Below are 27,715 nucleotides of genomic sequence, written 5' to 3'. Positions count from 1 at the left end.
GTGATGCAAAATTTAATAAATATCTATGAATCCCAGCCAATAAGTGAAACAAGTGGAGCGAGGGCATTTAGTAAACTAAACTTAAGATGTCCAAGGCGCACAAAAACTGTGTCCATTTCAAGATGGCTGCCAAGACAGGAGAAGTGCTTCACATAGCACTGTGCATTTTTTTTATTTCTACCCTAAAATACTTCCACTGTAGAAATAACATGATTTCTGGGGTATAAATGATTATTCATTCTTCTGCATAATTTATCAGGTGTACCTACTAATCTCTTATTTGCTTCTACAGAACATTATTGTTAATCTTAATCTTTTAGTTGTTATAGAACTTTATATCCTATTTGAAAGTTGCAAGGAAAATGGAAAATCAGCCAACCAATCTAAAATCCTCTTGGGCCACATCCCCAGAGCTGGAAGTCAACCATAACAGGACCAAATACCAAGATCAAAAAAAAAGAGAGAAAATCCTCAGTATAGAAATCTAAAACAGGAGCTATTGTTTCCCTACAAGAGAATAAATATATCTTTGCTCTTTTCAGCAGTCAATAAACCAACTGCTTTCAGAGACTGCAGATATTAAAACACAACTTGGATATGACTACTGAAGAATCTGAACTGAGAATAGGAGTCCTCACAGGCATTGTTAACTTTACCTTAAAAGTTTTAAAATTTACTGAAAAGGACATTGAATCAATTTTGTGATAAGATAACTGAACACAAATCCTGGAGTAGAAGTAACTAATAACTGAACAAATTCATGAGGCAGTACGTACTTCTAACTCATTAGTACCCAGGCAGGTATATGTAATGATGCTTACTTCACAAGATACTCTGTTAAACCTGCAAACTTATAAAAAACATCTTTCTTTGGAAGTCATATAAGCTAAGGAAATGACATCACGTTTCTCTTGAAATAAGATACCAGGAATTGCTGCCTGTGGCCAGGAAGTAATTTAAAATGATATCCATCTTCAAACAAGATATCCAGTGGGTTTGTTTTATTTGCAGGCTGTCCTTGATCCCATTGTAAGTATACTAGATAAGGACCACCCCCCTCGAGTTACTTTTTTCAATTATTCAACATTAATTAATATTCTATATACTCCTTCAGTTTTGTGTGATTGTTCACTAAAGTGAAAAAGACTCTGTGAGTGGTCTATTCCTCTAACTGGTGCAGTACTTTACTGTGACTATTTGAACAACTATATTTATGGCATTCTGTGAACAGGAATTGCACTATTTGCAAAGAGGGCATAGCATTTATTATTTTGTCTATTTTATCACAGGAAATTATTGGTGGGTATTCCAGTTTATTAATAAAATAAAATTGATTTGTATGAGTTGGATATTTCTTTTTATATACGATTTATACTGATCATTGGATTTGTCTTTTTTAGCACTTTTTATTAACTTATCAAATATGAATATAAAAGAAAACAAACAATATTAACATGCTTTCAGATACGTACATTATACATTTTATATTACATCTGTTCTTTTTTATTACTATCATCAGGCCAGCATTACATACATTGCTCAATGTAATTTGCACTTTCCCATTTCTAAAGATTCCACTTCCAGTTCTTTTATATCTGTCACAGTATTCAGGACATCAAATACAGTTGGTTTAGACTTTGATTTCCATTTCCCACTAATGCTGTGTCCCATCTCAAAAGACTAATTTCATAAATTACACCCATTTGCTCACTGAACACAGAATACTCTGTAGGGAACTTTTAAAATGTGCCAACTCATTACACTCTCAAAACATATGTCGCCAGTTACCTCCTTCTTCCCAATCGCACCTCCATTTGCCATCTACCTGAGGAAAAAATCTTTGCAATCAGCGTCAGGTATAAAAATACCTATGCAAACATATTCAAGCAAAAACCGAAAACCTTCTAGACTTTGTTGCATACTTGGGAGCCATACATACATCTTCCCATATTTCCCTTGTAAATTGCTTATCCAGTCTCTCTTCCCAATCTTTCTAACCTCCTCTGATTGATTCTTATATTTATCATGCAATATTTTATATCCCCCTACTACTTATCTCTTTTTTAACAGCAGCTTCTGTTTTAGATTCATCTAAAAACTCTACCAGAGCAGGTCTTTTACTTAGGATTCCTTTGCCCCTTTGCCAGTTTTCTCCAGTAAATTCCAGCTCCCTTTTGCCTGTTCTCTGTACACCTACTTGCAGTCATTCCTATTGGCAAACTCTCCATTCTCATGTTGGCTTAGTTCTCAGAATACTTTCTGCTGCTTTATCAATATAATATTCTGTATAGCTGTTATCCTCCTTTAGGATCTGCATCTAAAATCCCACTCTTTTCTTAGTTCTTGAATCCCCCCCCCCACTTTATCATCATCCCTTCACACTTTGAGTTATAACTTTCTGCTTGTGTTATGTATATGAGCCTTAATTGCTTAACTCTGAAATATCACTTCAAATTAGGTCACTCTAAACCACCTTGTTCTATTGGAAGGATTGACTTATCCCACATAACTCTTGCCCTCTTCCCCTCCCAGATAAATTCCTTCAATTCTTCATTAATTATGGTCCACAATCTCCTCTGGTTGATAAAAATATGCCAGACCTGTATATAAAACTTAAGAGACTAAAAACTTTTGGTACTTATGTACTATCGCAACCACATTCTGAACAGGACAAACTGCTCATTTCCAAGACATACTCTTGCCGAGATATGTAGTGAACAAAGAGGCGAAAATAGGGACATGTTTTAAATATTGCTCTTAGAAGGTTGCTAGAATAACAGGACTTGTGTTATCATGCATTTTCTGGAGGAAATCTGAAACGCAAATGTATGTCATTATTTAGTGACAGCATTCCACAGTGATTTCCCAGAAAAAACAACTTTTAAGAGGAATGGACCAAAAATACGAGGCATAAATCTGGACATTCTGCAAAAATCTAGACAGTTCAGAGGTATGACAGTGACCTTTCAGGCCTGTCAGATAATGTTTCTGCTATGAAAGTAATTGCGATGTTACTGGTCTGTGCTTCACCCTGTGATGTTAAGAACGACATCAGACAGTCCCGATCACTGGCTGACGCAAAACCATTCTGTTTAGTTTTTGCTGTCTCTAATGATGTTTTAGTGTTGAAACATTTTATTTGAAGGATGCTTCATATGCTTCCTTCAGTTTTACTGTCTTCATAGTGTTTATTGTGGATGTGCAAGCAGCATTTGTACCTGTACATTAATCAGTAGAAACTGAAACATAAATTTTGGTCCATTTCCACATTAGTAATGTGGGTACATACGTAAACACTATCAAGACCGCAAAACTGAAGGAAGCATGAAGCATCTTTAAATAACATGTCGTTTCAACACTAAAACATCATTATAGAGAGAGAGAAAGAAAACTAAATGGCTTGGAAATGAGCTATTTGCCCTGTTCGGAATGTGGTTGCAATAATACGTAAGTACCAACATTTTTACTGCTTGTATCTTATTAACAATATCCATAAATAAGAACTTCCACTTTCTCAGTTTTTGTAGTTTTTGTATTGTCTTTTGTTTAGTCTCTTCCCACATAACCTTAACTACCGTAACAGAATCCTGTTAAATCCATGCTCCTAATTATTTCATCTTATCGTGGCCCCATCTATATGGGTATTGCTGAAAAAATACATGTGTGGGTACATAATTTACAGTTATAGCCTTTGTTTTATCTTCATTAATTGTATATCCCAGAAGGACTTGAAACTGTCTCAAAATGTTCCACAACACTGAGATAACCTTTGCTGGATTTATCAGGTGCAAAATAATATCTGCAAATAAAGCTAACCTTTCTTGATTACCATGTCAGTTATGTCATTGAATTTCTGAACCCCTTATTTTTTTGCCAATGGTTCTAAATATAAAACAAATAACAAAGAGGAAAGAGGGCACCCTTGCCTGGTGTCTTTGTTCAGACACAACATAGAGAGGAACCCTCCCACTTTAATTCTTGCACTAAGCCATCATATATCCTTCTAATTAACCTTATTATTGTATCAGGGAATACAAATGCTTCTATTGCCGTACTCATAAAATCCCAACTTAATATGTCAAGTGCTTTCCTCTGCATCAATACTCACCAACAACAGTAGCATTTTCTTATATTCTGCTTCTCTCTGGATCATTGTCATTTTATTAATGTTGTCAAATGTTTGCCTCCCCTCTATAAAAACACATTGATCCATATCTATTAACTGTGGCAATGCCTTTGCCATACTTTTAACTACTATTGACATAAACAGTTTATAGTTATGGTTTAAAATTAAAATGGGTCTATACGAAGTTGGGTCAGATGGGTCTTCACCATCTTTAGGTATTATAGCCAGCATGGCTTTTATCCAAGATGTTGGTGCTTGCTTTTCAAATATTGTTAAACAAAACCTTCCAGATTTTACCGCTTTCCTTTCTCCTAACTTCCAAACTTCACAGGAATACCATCACTGTTTTATCTCATCTACTTCTACCTTAACTGGTAGTTACCGAACTTCATATACCTCTAATCTTGGTTTATTTAAGTCTTCCATAAATATTTCCATTTGTGCTCTTTCTAGGTTTTGACATTTATATAAATTTTTATAACATTTCTGAAATATCTCTAATGCCTCTACAGGATTTCCAGTTATTTTTCTTGTTACATGCTCCCTAAGTTTGGAGATAACCGTTTCTGTTTTTCTGTTGCTTACGTCATTGTGCTAAACATTTTTGTGCTTTGGAGTTATTATCAAAAAATGGTTGCTTAACAGCAATCTTTTCAATCTCATGCATGTTATCCAAATACTCTCTTATTTTCTCTTCATCTCTCTGTGAGATTTCCCTTATTCTGCAACACTTTAACCTTTGCCAAACCCTGCAAATAATTCCTAATTCTTCTTAACCATATCTCTTTTTCCTTTATATCTAGCATATTTTATACTCCAGTTTCATTTTATCCCACTCACAGGTATAAGTTCTAAAGAAATGTTTACCTTCTCTAATAACTCTCAAATAATTTTCACTACATATTCTTTAAATTCCCCTCTTTTCTAACAAGTAGGTGGGAAAGCACTGGTGTCTAATTTTTACTTCATTGCCCTGCATTTTTATCTTAGTTTTTATTGGTTCATGATCTGAAATAGTTATGAGATGTGTGTAGAAGCTTTCAAGTAAATGCACATGTTCCTGTGAAATATAATTTCTATCTAGTCTGGCCCAATTATTGTTCCTTGGGGAATAATTTGTACATTTTCTGTGAGTTCCTACTACTGAAGTCACATCTTCCTTATCAAATATTTTCACAAATTTCTTCAGAAATCTACCTTCTTTTGTAATATTTTCCCTCCTAGGTCCAGGTCCAGAGACATCCTCACTGTTACAGATCTTGTTCCATTCCCTACCTATAAGTAATAATCCCTGATGAAAGCTGATTATTTCTCCAAAAGGTTTTTTAAGCACCATAATTGTAGTTTTTGGTGAAATATAAATGTATGCCAGCATAATCCTCCTCCCTTGCCTACAACCCCTTGTTACCACAAATCTACCATTGTTTTTTCTTCTTCTATCACTATTGGATCTCTCTGGACATTAATATAATTATTCCCCTTTTCTTTTGTTCCTGATATTCTGCTGAATACCCATCCTAAAATTCTTTCTTTATTAAATTCACTGGGGCTAGGTAATGCCTGCCGCATTGCTATTTGCACTCTGTATTTCCTAATATAATTCAGTACTCTTGCTGTTTTGTCTATACCTGTAAGGCCATTTACATTCCAAAATAATATGGATAGTGAAGCCATTATGATAAGAAGTTATTATTCCCACCTATTATACATGACAGCTTTTTTGAATGTGTATTTCCAACTTTTTGTTTTACATGCACTCACTAATGTTTGGTAGTCCAAGTTAATCTTTTTTTACAATTTTTCTTGTCATCCCCATTTGAATCTATGTCACATTTTCAAGACTTTTTGTTTAAATGAAAACCCTCAAAAAAAAAAAAAAAAAAAAAACTAAATACATTTTCAGAACACCCTCATAATCTATTAACCTAGAATAAACACACAAAGCTATGTACATCTTCAAAAAAAGAAGTTTAACCCAACACATAGGAAAAATTGCCACAAATTGACAGTTGCAGCCACAGGTATTACCTAACCTGAAATTAAGGTTTCCCATGGTAAAGCACATCTTACAGCCTACACTCCCACTTATGCTGATTGCCATCTGTTCTTTTCTTATCTCTATTCCCCTCCCAGATGTGAAAAAACCCTTGTGTACTTTCAGAAAAAAATTAAATTTTGGCCTTAAAAAGTGCACTGGCTATCTTTAAATAAAACTAAATTATACACTGCTCTATTAAATTGAATTATTAAGGCTTATAGAAAAGCTACTATCTCTTATTCACTTCCAATAATTTCAAACTTCATTTTTTACTCAATTACTTGTCCTTGTACCTTTAAATTGTGCACTTCCATCATCAAGCAATGCTCAGAACTCTCAAAATTAATCGCTTGTGCCTGGAGACAGTTCATCTCCATGGAAACACAGAGAAAAAAACAGCTAACAGCTCTGCAGGTGCATGCAGAATGTACAACTGCCTTCAACTGCAGACTTCTTGATTCACACTGACATTTACTAAAGGGGGAAAAAAACAAGCTAATATCATTGCATATGCAAGAAACTTAGCATTTCTCATCGCATTCATCATTTTGTCTTATTTTTCATGCCTACGTGAAAGCATTTGTTTTAGATTAAGCCAAGGGCATTAATCCAGACATTCACATATGCAAAATGAAGAGAAAACCTCTCATCTCTACATATAATCAGTGCACTTTTACAACCCACCCCCACCCCAGCCACCCCAGATTACAGCATATTAACTTAAATTAGCTTTTGTCCAGTCTCTCTTCTCTTTTTCCATTGTAAAGCCTATATTTCTTAACTTGTTTACATTAATATCTTTATCACATACAACGACTGAAAAAATTTGCCCTTACTCCCACATTTAAAATATCCCTGACTACATACTACACAAATCTGCTTTACTATACAACATGCAGTTCATACCATGAAATGTTTTACACAAATACTATTAAGAACAAAAATTATTACTATACAATATGCAATTTATATCATGACATGTTTTACACAAATACTATTAACAAAAATTATTTTACTTACAGTTACTTATTTTTCCTTTGTGTGTTCTTCTAAACATTAATAACATAATTTGAGGTATATGCTTTACAGTCTATCCAAAAGTTAAACAAAGTCAACAAAGGTCCAATCTTTCTCAGCCTCTTTTTTATTGCAAAGCAATATTTCACAAATGTGCTTGATGCTTTATAATGTCACATTTACTAATTTCTTTGGTCTTTTTCCTGTTCATCTCTATCTCCCAAAACGAGACACTGGTTCAAGTCTAAGGTACTATTGATTCTTCTAGCCAGCTTCTGCACTTTTTTCTGTCTTTCAAGCATTTTTATTTAGAATACTGGAAAATGTTTCACGACAAAGTCCCTCAAAAGGCTTTATTGACATAAGAATGAGAAGCAAAATCCCCTTCTGTTTAATGTCTCACTTTTTGATGGATCAACATTTGTATTTCCTCCTTAGCCTGTTCTACATCAAAAAATGTATTTGGTCCTCAGTGAAAAAATACACTAAAGACAGTTAAATACAGCAGTTTGAATCTCACACTTACTTCTCGACATTCCCTGAATGCTGGGATAAATTGCAACACAGTGATGAAACATACATTTTCAGTGTTTCTCTGTGTGCTCTGTCTTGCAATTCTACTATTTTTAAAACAGCTTTTCTTCAGACGTCTCATATTCAGCCAACCTTTTCTTCATTTCATCTTCTGATTTTTTCAGTTTTATCAATTCATCTAAATAGCTAATTAAAGCTTCTTCTATTTTTCCAGACTTTTGTTATTTCAGTTGATATACTCCTTCAATGTTTCATTTGTTTTTATCATCTCTGAGTACATTTGTTTATTTACCTCTAAATTACTGGAAGACATCTTTTGTACCAAAGCTGAAGCTTAAACTGCTTTTTGCTAAATAGCTGCAGGATTTCTTCCCAGTCAATGTTTTCTCTTCACCTTTTCTAGTTGATTTTCTTTCAAGCTCCCTAATTTTTTTCTTTGCTGGCATCCAAGCAGTGCACTTACTACCCAGTAACTGAATTTTACTTAAGATGACAAAATTAATATTATTATTTCTCAGTTTCTTTTTTTTTTCACACTGGGAGAACCAATATTAAGCTGTTTATCAGTGTACAGCCATCTTGGAAGTCCATCAACAGTTGGATTTATATTAGCATTTTTTTCTTTAGAGAAGTCAGTGTAATTTTACAAAAAAAAAATGTCTGAGCTTGTTTCCTGCCTTTCCTGTAAGTCGTCTAGTCCAGATACAGATTTGCTGTATCCAGGACTGTTTGTAAGCTTCTGAGCCCCCAAGCTTTTCTGTGTTGGAGGGAAGCCTTATAGCTTAATTTTGTTTCTTAGAACTAGCCAGTTTTCTAGTTTCAGCACTCAAATCTGTTTCTTTGAGCTCAGCAATTGTTCAGAACTTGTAAGTACTAAATAAGCTACAAATTACTACAGCACTCAACTTTCCTCACTTGTCTAGAGGAAAACAGTTTTTAGTACTTAATAAATAAGCACCTACCCAGGCATCTCTAAGGGTCAGCTCCCAGTGTTTTCTCCTGTCTACCTGATGAATCTGGGCATCTTGGGGCAATGCAGCAATGGCCTCATGTACAGAGACAACCCTCTCCTCCTACCACCCAACACTACAACCTGTGAGACATGCACTCATATAGCCAAACTGGAAGCAAAGCTCTCTTCACCCAAGACTGGACTAGACAGTCAAGAGGAGAAGGTAAACACTTGCTCCACACCACACTCATCACATAGTCCCTCAAAACCTACACCACCAAAACACACACATAGAAACACAAAACACACACCTACATTCGTGGAGGCTCTCAAAAAAATCTCCCCAAGCAACTGGGACCTCCAAAGCAGAAACGCAAGCAACCTCCTCCCCAACACAACCCAAATGACACATAGCCCACAAACTCAGTGTGCCACTCAACCACAGCCCATAACAACATACCCAACACTCTAGTCATAGGTAACTCTATAGTCAGGCACACTGATGTTCCACTCACCAGGCTAAACAAGGAGAAAGTTATTGTCAGCTGCCTGTCAGGTTCCAGGATCCACCACATAACGCATGCACTCAGGTCACTCCACAACAAGTACAAATATGACTCTGTCATTGTCCATGTTGGTGTGAATGACCTGAGATGTACCTCCCTGGACTACCTGAAAAGAGACATGGAGGAGCTGTCCGGTCTTGTAGCCCAGGCAGGTATGACCCTAGCCTTGAGTAGCATCCTGCCATCACCTAGAATGATACCACAGTACAAGGAGAAAATTATTGACTTCAACAATTGGCTTCTGATGTCATTCTAAGGAGATCCAAAATCTGTCTGCTTGGGATGACATGATCGACAAACCGCGATGCTTTGCCAGAGATGGCCTGCACCTGTCGCCCTTGGGATTCCGGATACTGGCTAAGGCTCTTGCTACCTCTATAGTGTCTTTTTAGGCAAGATTCAAATGACAAATTCACCACTATAACAGGTACAAGCAAGGAAAATCTGAGGGTAATGCTACTTAATGATAGAAGTCTAAACCTCAAAATGCACTCACTCGAGGCACTCTTTAAAATGGAGGACATCGACATCTGTGCAGTGACAGAGACCTGGTTCAAGGCTCCAGAGAGCACCCCTGCATTACCAGGCTAAAATTCATACCACACCTTTCGGCCACCTAACCTGGACCGAAGCACTAAAGGCGGAGGCATGTCCATATTCATTAGGGATATTCACACCTCCAGGCTAGTTGCTCGGCATAATGCATCCAAGATTATCCAAGTGCAACTAACTCTGGGCAAGACCACAATCCAAATTGTAGCTTGCTACAGATCCCCCACCATGCCCCAGGATTCCCACTTCTCATTTCTTGATAAAATGGAAAATATTAGGGTACAACCTAACACCCTAATAATGGGTGATTTCAACTACCCCACCATTAACTGGGAAAAGTACTCATGTACCAACTGTTGTGCTCAACATTTTCGGGAATTCATAAATTCCAATGCCTTGGATCAACTTATTCACATCCCCACCAGGGGCAGCAATATCCTAGACCTGGTCATTACCAACGGTGTTCCACACCAGAGGTAAATTCCTCATTGGTCAGACCCGACCACAAGCAAATCACCCTAGACATCCACATTCCACCTCCACCCCCCATTAGGGAAACCACCGTAAAAAATTTCTCCAAAGCCAACTTCACGCTTCTTAAGACAGAAGTGGCAAACTTCATGACACCCATGCTGACGGACAATAGAGGTACAACTGCTGAATCCTATACAATCACACTTTATAAGCACTTACACGCGTGCATGGATCATGCAATCCCTACCAGAACCAAGATGCTATCCTCCAAAAAAAGGAAGCCAATCTGGTGTGCCCCTGCTATAAACAAACTCTACAACAGAAGAAAGAAACTGCTGCAAAAAAAAGAGTAAAATCCCATGATTGGTGGAACTCCTTGGTCAGCCTCAGTAAGAAGCTGAGATCTCTCATAAAATCCTCCAAAGCTAGTTATGAAAACAAAATTGCCACTGATTCTAAAGACAACCACAAAGCATTCTATAGCTATGTCAAGAATCTCAATGGCAACACTCAGATCTGCTCTGAGTTTCAACAGAATGGCACTAAATATACAGAACCAACTGATATTGCCAACATCCTGGCAGATAGGTTCAGTGCTAACTTTACCCCTCTCATCCACTAAAGGGCCCATCTCTATACCGGAAGAATGCAAAGTTCCTGTAATCACAGCTGCACAGGTAAAAATCACACTCTCCAAAGCCAAGAACACAGCATCCATGGGACCTGACAACATTCCAGGCTGCGTTCTACATGAACTACAGAACGAACTGGCACCCCACCTAAGTACCATGTTCAATCATAGCCTCACCTCAGGCTTTGTGCCCACTGAATGACGCACAGCAACGGTTATCCCACTCCACAAAGGGGGAGCCACCACGGACCCCGGGAACTACTGCCCCATTAGTTTGATGAGCCTGGTCGGCAAGGTTATGGAACGTATCATGATGAAAATTACAAACAATGACATTGATAATCTCCAAACTCTCGACCTTACCCAGTTCGGGTTTGTAAAAAGCAGATCATGTCTCCTAAACCTGACAGACTTCTTTGAAGCAGTCACCAAAGCCGTAGATGAGGGTAAGGTGGTTCACACAGCCTATCTAGATCTTGACAAGGCTTCAACACCATCCTCCACTCTGGAATTATAGATAAACTCACTAAACTAGGTATAAATCCCTATGTCACAAGATGGGTTGCCAACTGGCTCACTGACAGAACCCACACTGTGAAAGTAGCAGACTCTAAATCCAAATTCAGACCAGTGACAAGTGGAGTACCACAGGGTTCAGTCCTAGGTCCTCTCCTGTTTGGTATCTACTTCGCTGAAGTACAGGCTAACACAGAAGGTCTTTGGCTAACAAAGTTCGCAGATGACTGCAAATTAGGAGCCATAATCAAAACTCCTAATGATGTGGACATCCTACAAAAGGGCCTCAATGAGACAGATGTCTGGTGTCAAAGGCATGGCCTCAAGCTCAATACCAAAAAGTACATTGTCATCCCTTTTGGTAAAAACTCTGTACCCATTAACTACCACATAGGCGGTAGTCTACTTAACACCGAAAGTGTGATAAGAGACCTTGGAACACAGGTGGACAGTAGTCTCACCTTTGATAATCACATCACCACAGTAGTCAGGAAATCCTTCTACTTGGCACACCTCATCACAAAAGGTTTCTCATCCAGGGAAAAAAGAGGTCATTGTTCTCCTCTACTCATCACTCATTAGACCCATTATAGAGTACAATGCTCCTTTTGGTATGTACCTCACAAAACATCTACAACAACTGGAAAGGCCACAGAAATACCTCACAAGGAGGATTACTGGCCTCAAACAGATGCCCTATGCAGACTGCCTCAAAAAACTCCAGCTTTACTCTGTCACATATTGCCTACTCAGAGGCGATCTCTGCCTAACATACAAAGCTATGTCGAGACTAGATCCAGGCCTGCTGAATCTAGCTTTGTTTATATGCTTATTTCCCTGGAAGCTAATTCCACCTAATACGCGGCTTCTCAGCACTTCTGTGGATCACTAGTGATATCTGCATTGCTTACTGTACTAGTTCCTTGTTTCACTTGAAAGTTACTGTTTGTCGTTTTTGCATTTAGTTACTTGTAACACATTGCACTCAAGTTACCTGGCACTTGCTCACTAAAGCAATTATATAAGTCAGCACTAAAAATTAAAAGCACTACACCCTCACTCCCCACTGGCCCTTGTTTTCAATTATTAAGGAATTCCCAATATTATTCTAGCATGTCCAAAGGTCAGTTGTCAATCTCCTCTCCGGTCCAGCTGGTGAATCTGGGAATCTTGAGGCAATGTTATAACTGCTTCATGTACACAGACAGCCCTCTGCTCCTCCCACATAACACAAATACTTGCGAGAGATGCAGCTATTTAGCCAAACTGGAGGCTGAGCTCTCTCAACTCAGGACTGGCAAGACCAGACAGGAGGAGAAGGCAACTACACACACCACAAAACCAGCCTCACATAATGCTACCACACCACTGAATCAAACACATAAACACACAAAGACATACTCGGAGGCTCTGAGTAAAAATTTACCTAAACAGCAGAGGCCTCCAAAGCAGACACCCAAACAACTGCTACATCAAGACACCCCACAAGCAACACATAAACCACAAAAGCAGTGTGCAAAGCAGTCACAGCCCTTAAGGCCAAATACAACACCAAACATACTTGTCATAGGTGACTCCATAGTCAGACACACCGACGTCCCACTCACCAGGCTGAACAAGGAGAGGGTCACAGTAAGCTGCCTATCGGGCGCTAGAATCCGCCACATAACACAAGCACTCGGGTCACTCCACGGCAAGTACAAATATGACACAGTCATTGTCCATGCTGGTGTGAACAACCTGAGACATACCTCCCTGGACTACATGAAAAGAGACATAGAGGAGCTCTCTGATTATGTAGCCCAGGCAGGTATGACCCTGACCCTGAGCAGTATCCTTCCTTCACCAAGAATGATGCCACAATATAGAGACAAGATGATCAGCTTTAACAATTGGCTTAATGTCTGGTGTAATTCAAAGGGGATCCAGTATCTGTCTGCCTGGGATGACATGCTTGACAAGCCACGCTGCTTCGCAAGGGATGGCTTGCACCTGTCACCCCTGGGATTCCGGATATTGGCTAAGGCTCTTGCCACCCCCATAGTGCCTTTTTTAGGCAAAACTCAAATTCTAAACCTACCACCCTAGAAAACAAAAATGGGAAGAAACTGAGGGTAATGCTGCTCAATGCCAGAAGTCTAAATCTCAAAATGCACGCACTCGAGGCCCTTCTCAGTATGGAGAACATCGATGTCTGTGCTGTAACTGAAACCTGGTTCAAGGCTCCTGAGAGCACCCCGCACTATTAGGTTTTACCTCATATCATGTGTTCCGGCCCCAAAACCCGGACCACACCACAAAAGGAGGGGTGTATCCATATTCATAAAGGATACCCACACCTCCAGGTTGGTGGCAACACACGAAGCTTCGGAAACCATCCAGGTGCAACTAACCATAGGCAAAACTGCTCTACAAATTGTAGCATGCTACAGGCCACCCACTCAAACTCAGGAACCCCACACAGCCTTCCTGAAGACACTGGAGGGTATAAATGTATCTCCAAACACCATCATATTGGGTGACTTCAACTACCCGAATATAGACTGGGAACATTACTCAAGCCCTAACTTTCTAGCCCAACGGTTCCTGGAGTTCATAAATTCAAATGCCATGGAACAGCTAGTCACTGTTCCCACGAGAGGAGAAAATATACTAGATCTCATTATCACAAACATGGGGACAAAATGCTCCACACCGGAAGTATATCCCTCATTGGTGAGATCTGATCATAAACTAATCTCACTGGAAATCCACATCCCGCCCCCACCCCAAACAAAAAGACCACAGTGAAGAACTTCTCTAAAGCAAACTTCACACTACTCAAGACTGGTGTGGTATCCTTCAAGGCCCCTGAGCCAGTGGAAACCACAACCCAAGCTGCGGAAGCCCTTACAAATGCCTTCTATGAACACCTCCAGGACTGCATGGATCAGGCAATCCCAAATAAAACCAAGACTCTTTCCACAAAGGGCAAACGTCCAGTCTGGTGGACCCCAGCCATTAACAAACTTTACAATAAGAGGAGAAAGCTATTACATGATAGAACAAAATCCATAAAAGGGAAGTCACCCCTGATCATTATTAGTAAAAAATACGAGCACTCATAAAATCAACTAAGGCCAATTTTGAGAGAAAAATTGCCATGGATTCAAAGGACAATCATAAGGCCTTTTTCAGCTATGTTAGGAACCTGGGTGGAAACTCCCAGATATGCTCAGAATTAGTCCAAAATGATACAAAAATCACTGAACCCACAGACATTGCCAACATACTGGCAGACAGGTTCAGTGCAAACTTCACCCCCCTCCCCTAAAGGAGAGATAACTATCCCAGCGGAGTGTAGCCTCCCAGACATCTCAAATGCGCAGGTGAAAGCTGCTCTCTCGAAATCTAAAAACAGAGCATCAATGGGACCGGACGGTGTCCCCGGCTGTGTGCTACACGAGCTAAATGAGGAATTAAACCCGCACATAAGGCAGCTGTTTAATCTCAGCCTTACCACAGGATACGTGCCCAAGGAGTGGCGTATGGCAACTGTGGTCCCACTCCACAAAGGCGGTGCCTCTACGGACCCTGGTAATTACCGCCCCATAAGCTTAACAAGTCTAGTCTGCAAAGCTATGGAGAGGATCATAATGGAGCTCATAAACAAAGATATAGGGGACTTGCAGACATTGGACCCGACCCAGTTTGGCTTCGTCAAGGGCAGATCATGCCTTTTGAACTTGGTCGACTTCTTCGAAACAGTCACCAAGGCCATTGATGAGGGAAAGTCAGTCCATACAGCCTACCTTGACCTTGCAAAAACTTTCGACACAATACCCCACTCGGGTACTGTAGAAAAACTTACCAGCTTAAATGTAAACCCATATGTCACAAGATGGGTTGCAAACTGGCTTAAGGACAGAACCCACAGGGTTAGAGTTGCTGGCGCTATGTCAGACTCCAAGCCGGTCACAAGTGGTGTCCCACAGGGCTCAGTCCTTGGCCCCCTATTGTTCGGCATCTACTTCTCAGAAGTACAGGCCAACATGGGAGGACTTTGGCTGACAAAGTTTGCTGACGACTGCAAACTGGGCGCCATAGTGGAAAGTGCATCGGACACGGATATCCTTCAGAAGGGACTCACGGAAACAGATAGCTGGTGTCAGAGCCATGGCCTGAAGTTAAACGCCAAAAAATGTATAGTCATACCCTTTGGAAAAAACAAGGTAACCCCAAGCTACCATATAGGTGGCAATCCACTAAGCACAGAAGAGGTTATCAGGGACCTGGGGACCCAGGTTGACAGTGGCCTTTCTTTTGACACTCACGTTGCTAAAGTGGTTAGAAAGACCTTCTACATTGCCCACCTGATCATGAAGGGATTCACATCCAGATCTAGTGAGGTCATTGTTCCCTGTACTCTTCACTTATCAGACCAATGATCGAGTACAATGCCCCATTCGGGATGTATCTCACCTGACATCTGCAGCAATTGGAGAGACCCCAAAAGTTCCTCACCAAAAGGATAAAGGGACTCCAAAATCTGTCATATGCTGCCAGATTGAAGAAACTCCAGCTCTATTCAGTTGCATACCGTCTGCTCAGAGGTGACATGTGCCTGACATACAAGGCCATGTCCAACCCGGAATTAATGGACATGCTCCACCTCAAAAAATCCAAATCCACCAAAACCACTAGAGCAAGCAACTTAAACCTTAGCACGGATATAAATAGGATGTGCTGGAGGGATAGATTTATCACTCAGAGACTCCCTATGCTGTGGAATAAAATCCCGGTCCATGTGAGGCAGAGCACCTCGCTGGCTCTGTTCAAGAGAAATCTTGACCTGTGGATGGGAGATCATAGGTTTATCCCAGGAATCATCTCTGTCACTGCTGAACAGAGGCACAACAAACTAATGGGCACAGTATTTTTTCATATAAGGGGTGGCGTAAGCCACAAAAATTTGGGCTAGGCTTATAAATGCCCTTAGGGCAGATAGCCTAGTATAAACCTATGAACCTATGAACCTATAAACCCAGAGCTGTTGGACATGCTCCACTTAAAGAAATCCCAATCCCTCCGAGCTACATGCTCTAGGGACCTAAACCTTGTCACCACAATAAACAGAACATGCTGGAGGGATACATTCCTGTCCCAGAGACTTCCCATACTCTGGAACAAACTACCTATCTATATCAAACAAAGCTCCTCATTAGCACTCTTTAAGAAAAATCTTGATGATTAGATGGGAAATAAGAAATTCACCTCGGGAATCACTTCTATGGCTCTGCTTGACAGGGGCACAGGAAAATAATTTTCTTGGGTGGCATATAGGCCCTAGGGTCAATAGCCTAGTACCTACCTATGAACCTATATATCTTTCATCTTCCTTTCCTTTTATATATGATACCCAAAGTGCACATCTGCTTACCATAAATACAGAAAATATTAATTTACCAAGACAAGTGAATGTTAAACTTATTTATCTATTGATTTATTTCCATCATTTTTGTTTTCCTTATATTTTGTTTGTTGAAAAATGGGTTGGTTTCTTTTGGAAACAAAGTTACAACATTGTGGTTATACTATGGTAGTGAATAAATATGAGTCTGCTGATCACCTCTGTTTTGTTTTATAGACCGCATTTATACTTTTACTTGACATAATACATGTACCATTTTTCATGAGCTTTAGTTTCAACTCAGTTATTTAAATATAAGACTATAAATAGTTAAGTTTCTAAACTGTAACCATCATAATACAGAGGCTTAGGATCGGGTATCCGATCATAACTAACTTATTATGCATTTGAGACATGGATATCAAATAATCCACATCAAGACTGAAACCAAGTTAACGGCAGGATCATAACAGAAGCAGGTGCTGGGTAAATTTTACGTCAGACACAGGATGGCTGCCAGAGAGGCATACAATATGCTCTCAGGTCATTAGCAGAGATATACAATATGCTGTCATCATTAACTGAGGTGGAAATGGGTTACAGGCAGCCAGAAGGAAACCTTAACTATTACATCAACATGCAAGTATCTGTCTGGCAAATAATTCACATTAATAAAAGAGCATAAACCCTTAGAGAAATATTCAATAATTCAAAGGCTAAACCAAAAATGGCATGGAGAGATTATCTTAAGACTGAAACTTCACTAGTTTGTACTGCAGTACAATTAAGGAAAAGAAACTTCTTCAGATTATTTATCCAAACTGCCAGCCAGATTCAGAGAAATGCAGGATACACACAAACGTGTAGCAGAGAATATTGTTGTATGGTTGATGTTTATGCATTTCCCAGAGCTGACACTTAATGACATAAAATCAAAAACAATGATAACATAGTCTTACGAGTGTAGGAATAATAAAATTATAAAAGCCAAATAACAAAAACAAAATAAGGCACAAGCAGAGTAAAAAATGATAAGAAGGTATGAAATAATAGTTTCTGCATGTTCAAAGTACTTATTAAAAGAGACAAAGGTGATTTTAACAAGCAGATGTAGGAAACACACACAGACACACGTGAAATATCCACTGATTCTGTAAATATTGAGACATTAGTCAGAGAAAATGTTTGATTTCTGAATATGGATGAACGCAATAAAAAAAAACTTTGACAAACAATCTTCTGTGCCAAAGTAAGGCATAATACAACAAATGTCTATATATTCGTATATCAGAACTACTTATGGAAGCATGGAAACATGTCAGCGTGGACTTACGTGTGTCATGGAAACATGCCAGCGTGGACTTACATACGTCATGGAAACATGTCAGTGGACTTACATGCGTCATGGAAACATGTCAGCATGGACTTACATGCGTCATGGAAACATGTCAGAGTGGACCTACATGCATCATGGAAACATGTCAGTGGACTTAACATGTATCTGTATACAGTAAAAACTATCCAGTTTTGTTAATGGACGAGTATTTAACACTCTCTGTTATATATATATGTTTCTACCATAAAATGGCCGATGTACTGATGCCTTATAAAGCTACAGCAGAATACAATAATTTGACAGAACTACATTTTGTCCAAAGTCTGATTTGCATCCATTTCTATGACCAGACACCTTAGAGTGGATGCCTTTTGAAGAAAGACTTAGTCCATGATGGAAGAGGTTTTTTCAACTAAAAAGAATGTGAAAGCTTTGACTATTTAAGGGATTTGGCATCTTTTTGGCTGAAATTATAAATCCAGGAAATGAGACCAGAAGGTATGTGAACGTATGCGAAGTTGCCTATTGGCTGTTAATGTGTTTTAATGCTTTCTATGCAAATCAAGGCTAATTTGCAGAAAAAATAGGCTGAAATTTGTAGTCTTGGTTTTATCACTTTGTGTCATCACACAGTTAAGTGGCTGCTTTCATAACATAAACATTTGTATGCATATACATTTGCAAATGAAAAACAGAAGAAGAAAGAAAGAAATGACTGAATGTAGTGAAAATATTTTAATAACATATTTTAATAACATATCTAATATGTCTTGCAGCTTTATGCAGACACGCTTGTCTAGGAAACTAAAATTATTTACTAGTTTTAAAGTTCCCCCATGTGCTTGATAGAAGTTTATCCTAACATTTTATAAGAGTAATCATTGTTATCAAAATAAATTAAAAGGCAGAAAAGGCACAGTGAGAACCACTGATATATATTCTACAATTCATAGAGAAATGGGAGCAGGACTGCAGACACATTTTAATGTAGTCACAATTTCAGATATTTCATAGGATTCAAAGCTTGTTATTAGGAATGAGGCCCAGGAAAACAATGAGGAGTCTAACTCAATTTGCCATTTGCCCCAGGGTGATGTCTGGTTAGGTAGCTTACAGTAGGCAAATGAAGGCCAAGGAAATCAAAACACCGTAGACTACAGAAAGTGGTTTGTTAACAGCCCATAGCCTTAATCCTCTATGCTAGCTCTGTTATGGAAGGACAGTAAAGTACCCTTGAACCATACCTCTCAGCTGTTCCTAATATTCAGGGACGTCCATGATTTCAACTGAAATTTTAGCTCTGTCTCTCTTAATCCTTCATGAAACTGATGACTTTTGGAGAAAAGGCAGCAAATTGCCCTTAATAAATAATGACAGTAATTAGAGTTATAGACCTGTTTTTCTTCAGAATTAATTCACATTCTCTTACTCTGGTAATGCTTTATGTTAATATGTAGTACAGATATTTTAAAAGTGTCCCTGATTCTATTAAGATTTGTCTCTGATTGGTTGAGAGCTTCACCTTAGACAGGAAGTGGGTGTAGTTTTCATCCAAAGAATGGGAAAATATTATCAAGAAAGTACCAAAACCATCAGTTTAAGCTTAGTAATAGGAAAAGTGATGAATTTCCTAATGCATGAATAAACCTGGGAATACTGGAAGTCAATCCTGTATAGAAGTATGTAAATAAAACAATCTTAAAGCAAATTTATTTTCAACAGTAAACAAATGGCTTGTTGGTAGTACACAAAGAAGTAGTTATAAAGAGTTCTGTTTGAAGAAATTAAGATTACCACTGGGGTGAAACAGTGTTCACTACTGGATCCACCCCCTTTTAATGTCTCTTTAAGGCTTTTACTATAAGTCAAATGTAAACTGCACATGTATCAAATGTGTAGCAGCTTTGCATTAAATGTATTATTTCCCACAATTTAGAAGTCCAATACACATTTTCTCCACAAAATCCTAACAAAACAAAAACAAGTATATCACACTGACACATGGCTGCACAAAACAAATATTTAGTAAAAGAAAAACTTAATGATAAAGAGAAAATTCCTAAAACAATTGTTTATAGGGAGCTCCTAAAATGGTGGGTTTTGACCCCTCTTCCCTTTAGTTATTTACACTAATTCTGAGATTGCTCTAACTGAACCTGCTTCAATGTGTTGGTGCAGCATGATGAAGCCCTTACTATGGCTCATATGACATAATTTCAAATGGTGTCCCTGGTGCTTGATAATGCAGGCAAGAAAGAGATGGGGAGGAGCAAGGGGCACACTATCGCAGTCTGAATATCCCCGGTGGTCACCAGTGAAACAACTGCATTGCGCTGCCTTTGATGGGTGGGGCATCCTTCTGACTTCAACCCCTTGCAGAAGTGAGGGGTCGTTCAGAGCTGATGCCTGCTGCACATCCGGCCATTGGAGTGCTACTGGGCACTTGCAGAGTCAGAGAGAAAAAACTTATCAGAAAACAGTTCTTGGTAGCACTGCAATGTTGCCCCTGGTCCTTGAGTTCCTTACTGGCCTCAGGCATGGGATGAGTGTACCCTGGGGGAGGTAAGGCAGGTCCAGAAGAAATGAGAGCAACTAATGGGCACTGTCAAAAACCAAAAAAGGGGACAACAAACTCTGAGACTGCGGACTTGAATAAAAGGCAAAATCCCTTTTGAAGTGCATAATTCTATTCCAGTCATTGTCAGCTCAGCTAATGCTGAACTGGTCAAAATAAACTGTATCCTGATCGCTTGTTTCAATGACCCTGAAATACTTCCCAAACAAAAGCCATCTGATTGCACATGAATTACTGTTTTAGAGACCAAAATGGATTATATCAACCACATATATTATTTCAAAAAATTTTGAGGAGACCTCAGAATGTTTTTTTTTTCACAGCTTTTCAATGTGTCTCATTTAAACTTGTCTATAATTTTCAGTGTCAGTCTTTAATCTTTCACCCTTATATATAAAATGGAACTGTAACAAAATTCCCACAAACCATTTTAAAGTCAAGTAAATTTTATTGTCATTCAGATAAACAAATGCAATGTATCACTGGATGAGATTTCATTGTTTCAGGCTCATGTGCATTGAAAAACAGTTTTCACAAGAAGGTGAAGGAAGCATACAACAGAAAAAAATTCTAGACAGTAAAGATATAAATATACACATAGATAACTTAATCACCACCATTTTTAAGATAGGATAGCAGCATAGCATAATTCACAGTTTCCATACTTGTGCAAGTAACAATTTAGTTCAGATTGCATAACCTAGATAAATAGAATAATTTAATTTGACGACAGTAAAGACAGTCATATTGCACTTAGTGTTCTCACGAACTGACGGAGTGCTGACATTGTTAAGGTTAGTTGTTCAGCGGTCTGATCACCTGTGGAAAGAAACTATTCCTGAATCTTGATGTTTTACACCTGATGCTTCTATATCATTTCCCTGAAGACAGGAGGTGGAACAGTCCATGTGCAGGATGATACTTGTCCTTTATTAGTTCCACAACCTTGCCATAGCATCTGCAAGAGTAAAGGTCCTATAAGGACTGGGGGTTTGAACCTGTGATTTTCCTGGCCTGCTTTACAACCTTTTCTAATGCCTTTTAATCTGCATATGAGCAGTTTCCATACCAGACTGTGATGTTGTTAGTCAGTATGCTTTTAATCATGGCCCTGTAGAAGGTCATAAGGATGTGGGAGGGAAGGTTTGCTCTGCATAGTCTTCAGAGGAAGTAGAGAGAGTTGGGCTTTCTTTACAAGGCTGGAGGTGTTTGCTGCCCAGATTAAGTCATCTGAGATGTGCATCCCTAGGAATTTGATGCTTTTTACCCATTCCACTGCCGTACCACTGATGGTGATGGTGATGAGTGCATAGGACCCTTGATTTCTCCTGAAGTCAACAATGATGTCTTTTGTTTTGTCAACATTTAGTCTTACTCCCTTGTTCAGGTTGGCCCTGGCAACTTTCAGAGCATCTTTACTCCAGACTTGAAGGCAGCATTATGTGCTCTCAGTAGCTCATAGACTTTGCTAGTGAGCCATGGTTTTTTGGTTTACCCTTATAGTTACATCCTTCAAGGTGGTCACGTCCTCGACACATTTGGTGATATACCCCACTACTGTTTCAGTATTTTCATCCAGGTTTGCATGCTGCTCTGTGGTGGCAGTCTCTTTGAATAGGTTCCAGTCAGTGCATTCGAAGCAGTTTTGCAGGACTGTGACTGCTCCTTCTGGCCAGATCCTTACTTGTTTCCTTGAAGGTTTTCCTCTTAGCAGCATGGATTTGTAGGCTGGGATCAGCAAGATACAATTGTGTTCCAAGCTGCCTAGGTGTGGGTGGGGAACTGCTTTGAAAGCTTGCTTGACATTTGCATATACTTGGTCTAATGTATTTGCTCCCCTTGTGGCAAAGTTCACATATTGATAGTAGTGTGGTAGTACTGTTTTCAGCTTGGTTTGGTTATAATCTCCTGTCATAATAGTCACACACTCGGGATTTTTGTTTTGCAGTTCACAGGGTAGCCTGTACAGGTAGCAAGTGCATTTTTCATGTTTACACTCGGAGGTATATAGACTGCTGTGATATAAATGACTGCGAATTCCCTAGGCAGATAGAATGGACGCCATTTAAGCATAAGGTATTCAATGTCTGCTGAGCAATGGCTGAAGGCAATATCATTGCTATTACACCAGCAGTTGTTTACATATAGGTTCATAGATTTATAGTTGTGTACTAGGCTAATGGCCCTGGGGATTTTACAAACCTAACCACAGGATTATCTTGGCAGAGTGCCACCCAACCTTAGTTCCCACTGCCTCTGTCAAGCAGAACCACTGGTATTATCCCCGGGGTGAATTTTCTGTTTCCCATCCACTCATCAAGATTTCTCTTGAAGAGGGTCAGCAAGGTGCTCTGCTTGACATGTATGGGAAGTCGGTTCCATAGCATGGGCAGTCTCTGGGTTATGAACCTGTCCCTCCAGCATGTTCTGTTAATTGTGGTAATGAGGTTGATTTCTCTGGAGCGCGTGCTGCGGAGGGATTGGGATTTCTTTAGATGTAGCATTTTTAATAGAGCTGGGTCAGACATGGCTTTGTAAGTCAAGCTTTTCATGAACGACCATTTCCTAAGCCACCCATATTTAAACTTAATTTAAATAAGTGAAAACTTCACTAAGACCTCATATTCTTTTAAGCATTTAATTTATTTCAGGATACAGAAAGAAACGGAGTTAACACCTTCTAAACAAAACGGGAAATATAATAGCAGGAAAGTTCAATGTATAGAAGGTGAGGCAAGGCAGTAACATCCAAAATAATAGTAGTCGGTGCAGATAAGATAACATCCAATTCATTCCACCAATAAACCACTCACAAAGCGATACGTCTATCGTAAAAAAGGCAGCTTTATTGAGTAAGCGCTTTCACCTACACGGCTTCTTCAGACTCACATACAATTGTGACTAAAACACAGTTAATATACTGTTAAGGGCAGGAAAACTCAATTAGACAATTACACAATAACAATAATTAAAATAGCATAACTCATTCATAAACTTTTAAAAGTTTTAAAAGTTAAAAACATATCATGCTTAAAAAATACTTTTGAAATAACCACAATTAATAGCAGGATGGCAAGCTTAATGCTAGTGAGACACAACTGAAACATATATATATCACAGGGAATCAGTGTATCTGAACCAATCGAAAATGAAGGAGAACTAAATATCAATTAATGAGCCTTTAGTCTTCTCATTTTCAAAAACGGTCTCACAGAGATCTTAACATTGAGACCTGGTGGAACATCAGATCTCAACTTCATAATCCACATATTTTCCCTACTTTCAGTATGTGTTTTGATGTCACCACCTCTGATATTAACATTAACATGTTCAACTAATCTAAAGGTAAAAGTGTGGTGAATGCCAAATTCAGATGTGTGCTTGGCCAGTGCATTGTTAATGTGCCCCATCCTAATGCTGTATAGATGCTCACGTATACGATCTTTAAAGCATCTATTGGTCTTCCCTACATAGAATGACCCACATAAGGAACAGGTGGCAAGGTATATGACATTTCTGGTCAAACAATTACCATTCACTCGAAAAAAGTATTGACGTGAACTAGAAGGATGGGTGAACAAAGTAGAGGGGTTAATGAAGGAACAAAAATTGCAACTGCCACAACAGCGTGTGCCGCTTTGTTGAATGCAATTTCTTGGGTTAATGGGCCCTCTATCACATATTAATCTTTTTAGGTTCTTCTTATTCCTGTATCTGAACTGGGGAGTGTCCCCTAACAATTCTCTGATGTGAGAATCAACCATCAGAACATTCCAGTGACTCCTCACTACTTCCTTAATAGCAGCAACATCATTGGTGAAAAAGACTGAAAAAGCCCCTGTACTGACTGTGATATTATCTGTTCTGATATCTCTGTCAACTGTGTCTGAAGCATTTGTCCTATCAGAGAAGTAAGGAGCTGCTGTATTTAATCTCAGGTCACTAAGGCCTTCAGTGCCCTTTAAGATGTCATTCAACCTATACCCTCGCTGTGTCAGTCTTTGGTTTAAATCATCCAGATCTCGTTCAAAACCAGTATTACTAGGATTATACCTAGACGCCCTCAAAACCTGGCCCTTCACTATATTATTAAAAACATAGTGAGGGTGCATACTAGAACGATGTAAAATTGTATTCTTGTGGCAATTCTTCCTAAAAACCCCTGTATTGATCAACCCATTAGGTAGCCTTTCAACAAAGACATCTAAGAAAGAAATCTTAGTAATAGACATTTCATAAGTAAATTTAAGATAAGTAGTAGAATCATTAATATATAACACAAAACTATGCAAATCTTCAACAGAACCCCCCCACAAAAAGAAAAGATCATCTACAAAGCGTCTGTAGAACAAAACATGTTCCACAAACGCTGGTGATTCGTACATGACGTCATGTTCCCATTCAGCCATGAATAGGTTGGCGTAGCTATTGGCACAAGAAGTGCCCATAGCCACGCCATCCCGCTGCAGGAAACATCTACCTTGGAAGTAAAATAAATTATTGGACAAAACTAACTGCAACAATGACATCAATAAATTGATTTTGATGTCAGACATATTAGATACCCGTGTTAAATGGCGCCCAACTTTGTCTACGCCAACATGGTTGGGAATTACTGTAAACAAAGATTGGACGTCCATCGTTACAAAAATAAAACCAGTTGTATCTTGTATATCATTTAGGCACCCATAAAGGTCAAGTAGAAATTGTTTTGTATCCTTTAAAATATGTGGATTACTCTCTACTACAGGTCTTAAATGACTTTCAAGGTAAATAGAAGACGGCTCTGTGAGCCACCCTCTGCCTGCCACAATTGGTCTCAAAGGGGGGTCTTGTAGATTTTTATGTACTTTAGGCAAACCGTTAATTAAAGGGATCATTGGTGTAGGTACATCCAAAAACTGGAAAAGGGTGTCGTCTATCATGTTACTATTTAATAGACCTAGTAAAAACATGTGGACCTTGTGTGAATAGAACTGTACCATATTAAAAGGTAAAGGCTGATAAAAATGTTGGTCACTTAACATGGAAAACATCCTATTAGTGTAATCTCCAGTACCCATCACAACAATGCCACCTCCCTTATCTGCTGGCCTAATAGATAGTGAAGGGTCCCTACTTAACTCATGTAGGGCACGTCTCTCTGAAAAACTCAGATTATATTTGATGTAAGAGCGTTTATAATGAGTGTCCCTTAATTTATATAGATCATCCTCAACCAGCTTGCTAAAGGCTGCTAAAAGTGGATGTAGCTGGGGTGTAAAAACACTAGGTCTTTGAAAGCGTAGTCTATCAGTAAAATTACTATTATTGCCAAATGTTAACCGCAAAGATAAATTCCTTACAAATAACTTGAAATCTCGTACCGTCTCTTCAAATACATTGTGGGTATGAAAGACAAGCCTTTGGACAGAACAGATAATTCATCAGTTGTTAATGAACGGGAGGACAATTTGAAAACTATGTCTTCCCCTTCCCATTGACTTCCCACATTTTCTTTATGTTCTTGTTTGGGAGACTCTCTGATGATAATTTCCGTTTCTGTCTCCCTCTGCTCTGAGATCTCATCCTCCCTAACCTCTGATCTTCCCTGATAGGAAAAGGGTGGGACGAGTTGAAAACCTGACCTGTAGTGGTGTTTGAATTATTGGTTAACTCACTATTAAAATCCTTAGAAGTTGGTTTAAAAGTATTACTGTGTTTGCTACGTACAACTGGTGCAGAGACAGGAACTGTGTCTGGGAGACTGTCAGTCCCATGTGATACTATTATTACATCAGAAGTGCAAGCAGTTCCTTCTTTGTCATTAGCATTAGTATCTGATAAAATATTGGATGCATCACTCGTCAAAGTCACAAGACAATCAGTCACTGTGGAAGGAGCAATGTCAATGATAGAGTCCTTCCTCGTGGCGGTAGCCAACTGTTCACTATTAACTTTGGATAAAGGAGTAACCTCTAAAGGCAGCTTATGGTTAACTCTAGCTGTTACTCCTCTAGCAACATTATGATTTGTAGAATCAGTGGCTGATCTATTAAATGTCGTTCTGGGCCAAGTGAAAATCTGGCCCAATTTGAAATCGGTGATATCTCGTTGCAGTTTATTTCTCTTCTGTGCAAGTAATTTCCTCTCATACTGGCTAGCATTGTCAAGTACATCGCTAAGGTTCTCATCAACTAATGTATGCGGGAAACGCTCATATAGTAACTGCTGTTGTTGACTGATTCGTAGTCTCAATGCTTCTTCTATCGGAAGGAAAAAGTCATTTAAAAGTTGCATATATTTCAGACTCACCTCAATATTGAGCTGCTGCCACTGGTATAGCAGGTCAGGGTAAGTCGTTCCAGTGGTCGGCATTTTTAGGACTCGCAGCCCCCTTGGGATAATCCTTCTCTGTATGCACACTTGAAAATGTAATCGTTGCGACTGTAGGCGCTTTAGTTTAGAGAAATCTCCTTCCATGGCCTCTAGTAATAAACGTAATTCTTCCTTGTTGTAACTTAGTTCCTGATGCTCAGCGTGTATATCTCATTTCATTGCCAGTTTTATCAACCATTCATTTTCTTACATAGCCAATGGAAGCTTAACAAAACCAATTACAGTTTTAGGAGAATATTGAGCAGATACTATTATGATATCAACTGGATCTGAAATTGTTTTCTCATGAGGATTCAGCATGTCATACCAAGTCCTATTATCAGTATCAAGTGTTGAACCCCAGTGACTTGTTTTTGACTAAATAAAATCACGGTCAATATCACCCAAGGGTGACTTGGTCTCATGATCTACGCTAAGTAACTGTTTATTAAAAAATACTCTTTCTATAATACTTTCACTTGAAGTAGATTATGAGTGTTATTTATCTGTCTGTTAATTTTCCAGTGCATCTTCATTCTGTTTTGTAGGCTTGGGACATGCACTATAGTTGGAGATTGCATTGTAAAGCGTATTCCCATATCTGAATTAAATCCCTGCAAAGTTGAAAAGAACATTCAAAAAAACTTACACT

This window comes from Protopterus annectens, chromosome 4.part0 (genome assembly GCF_019279795.1).
Source record: "Protopterus annectens isolate FY-2018-M chromosome 4.part0, PAN1.0, whole genome shotgun sequence".
Classification (NCBI taxonomy): Eukaryota; Metazoa; Chordata; order Ceratodontiformes; family Protopteridae; genus Protopterus; species Protopterus annectens.
The sequence above is the reverse complement of the archived record's forward strand: the minus strand, read 5'-3'. Positions refer to the sequence as shown.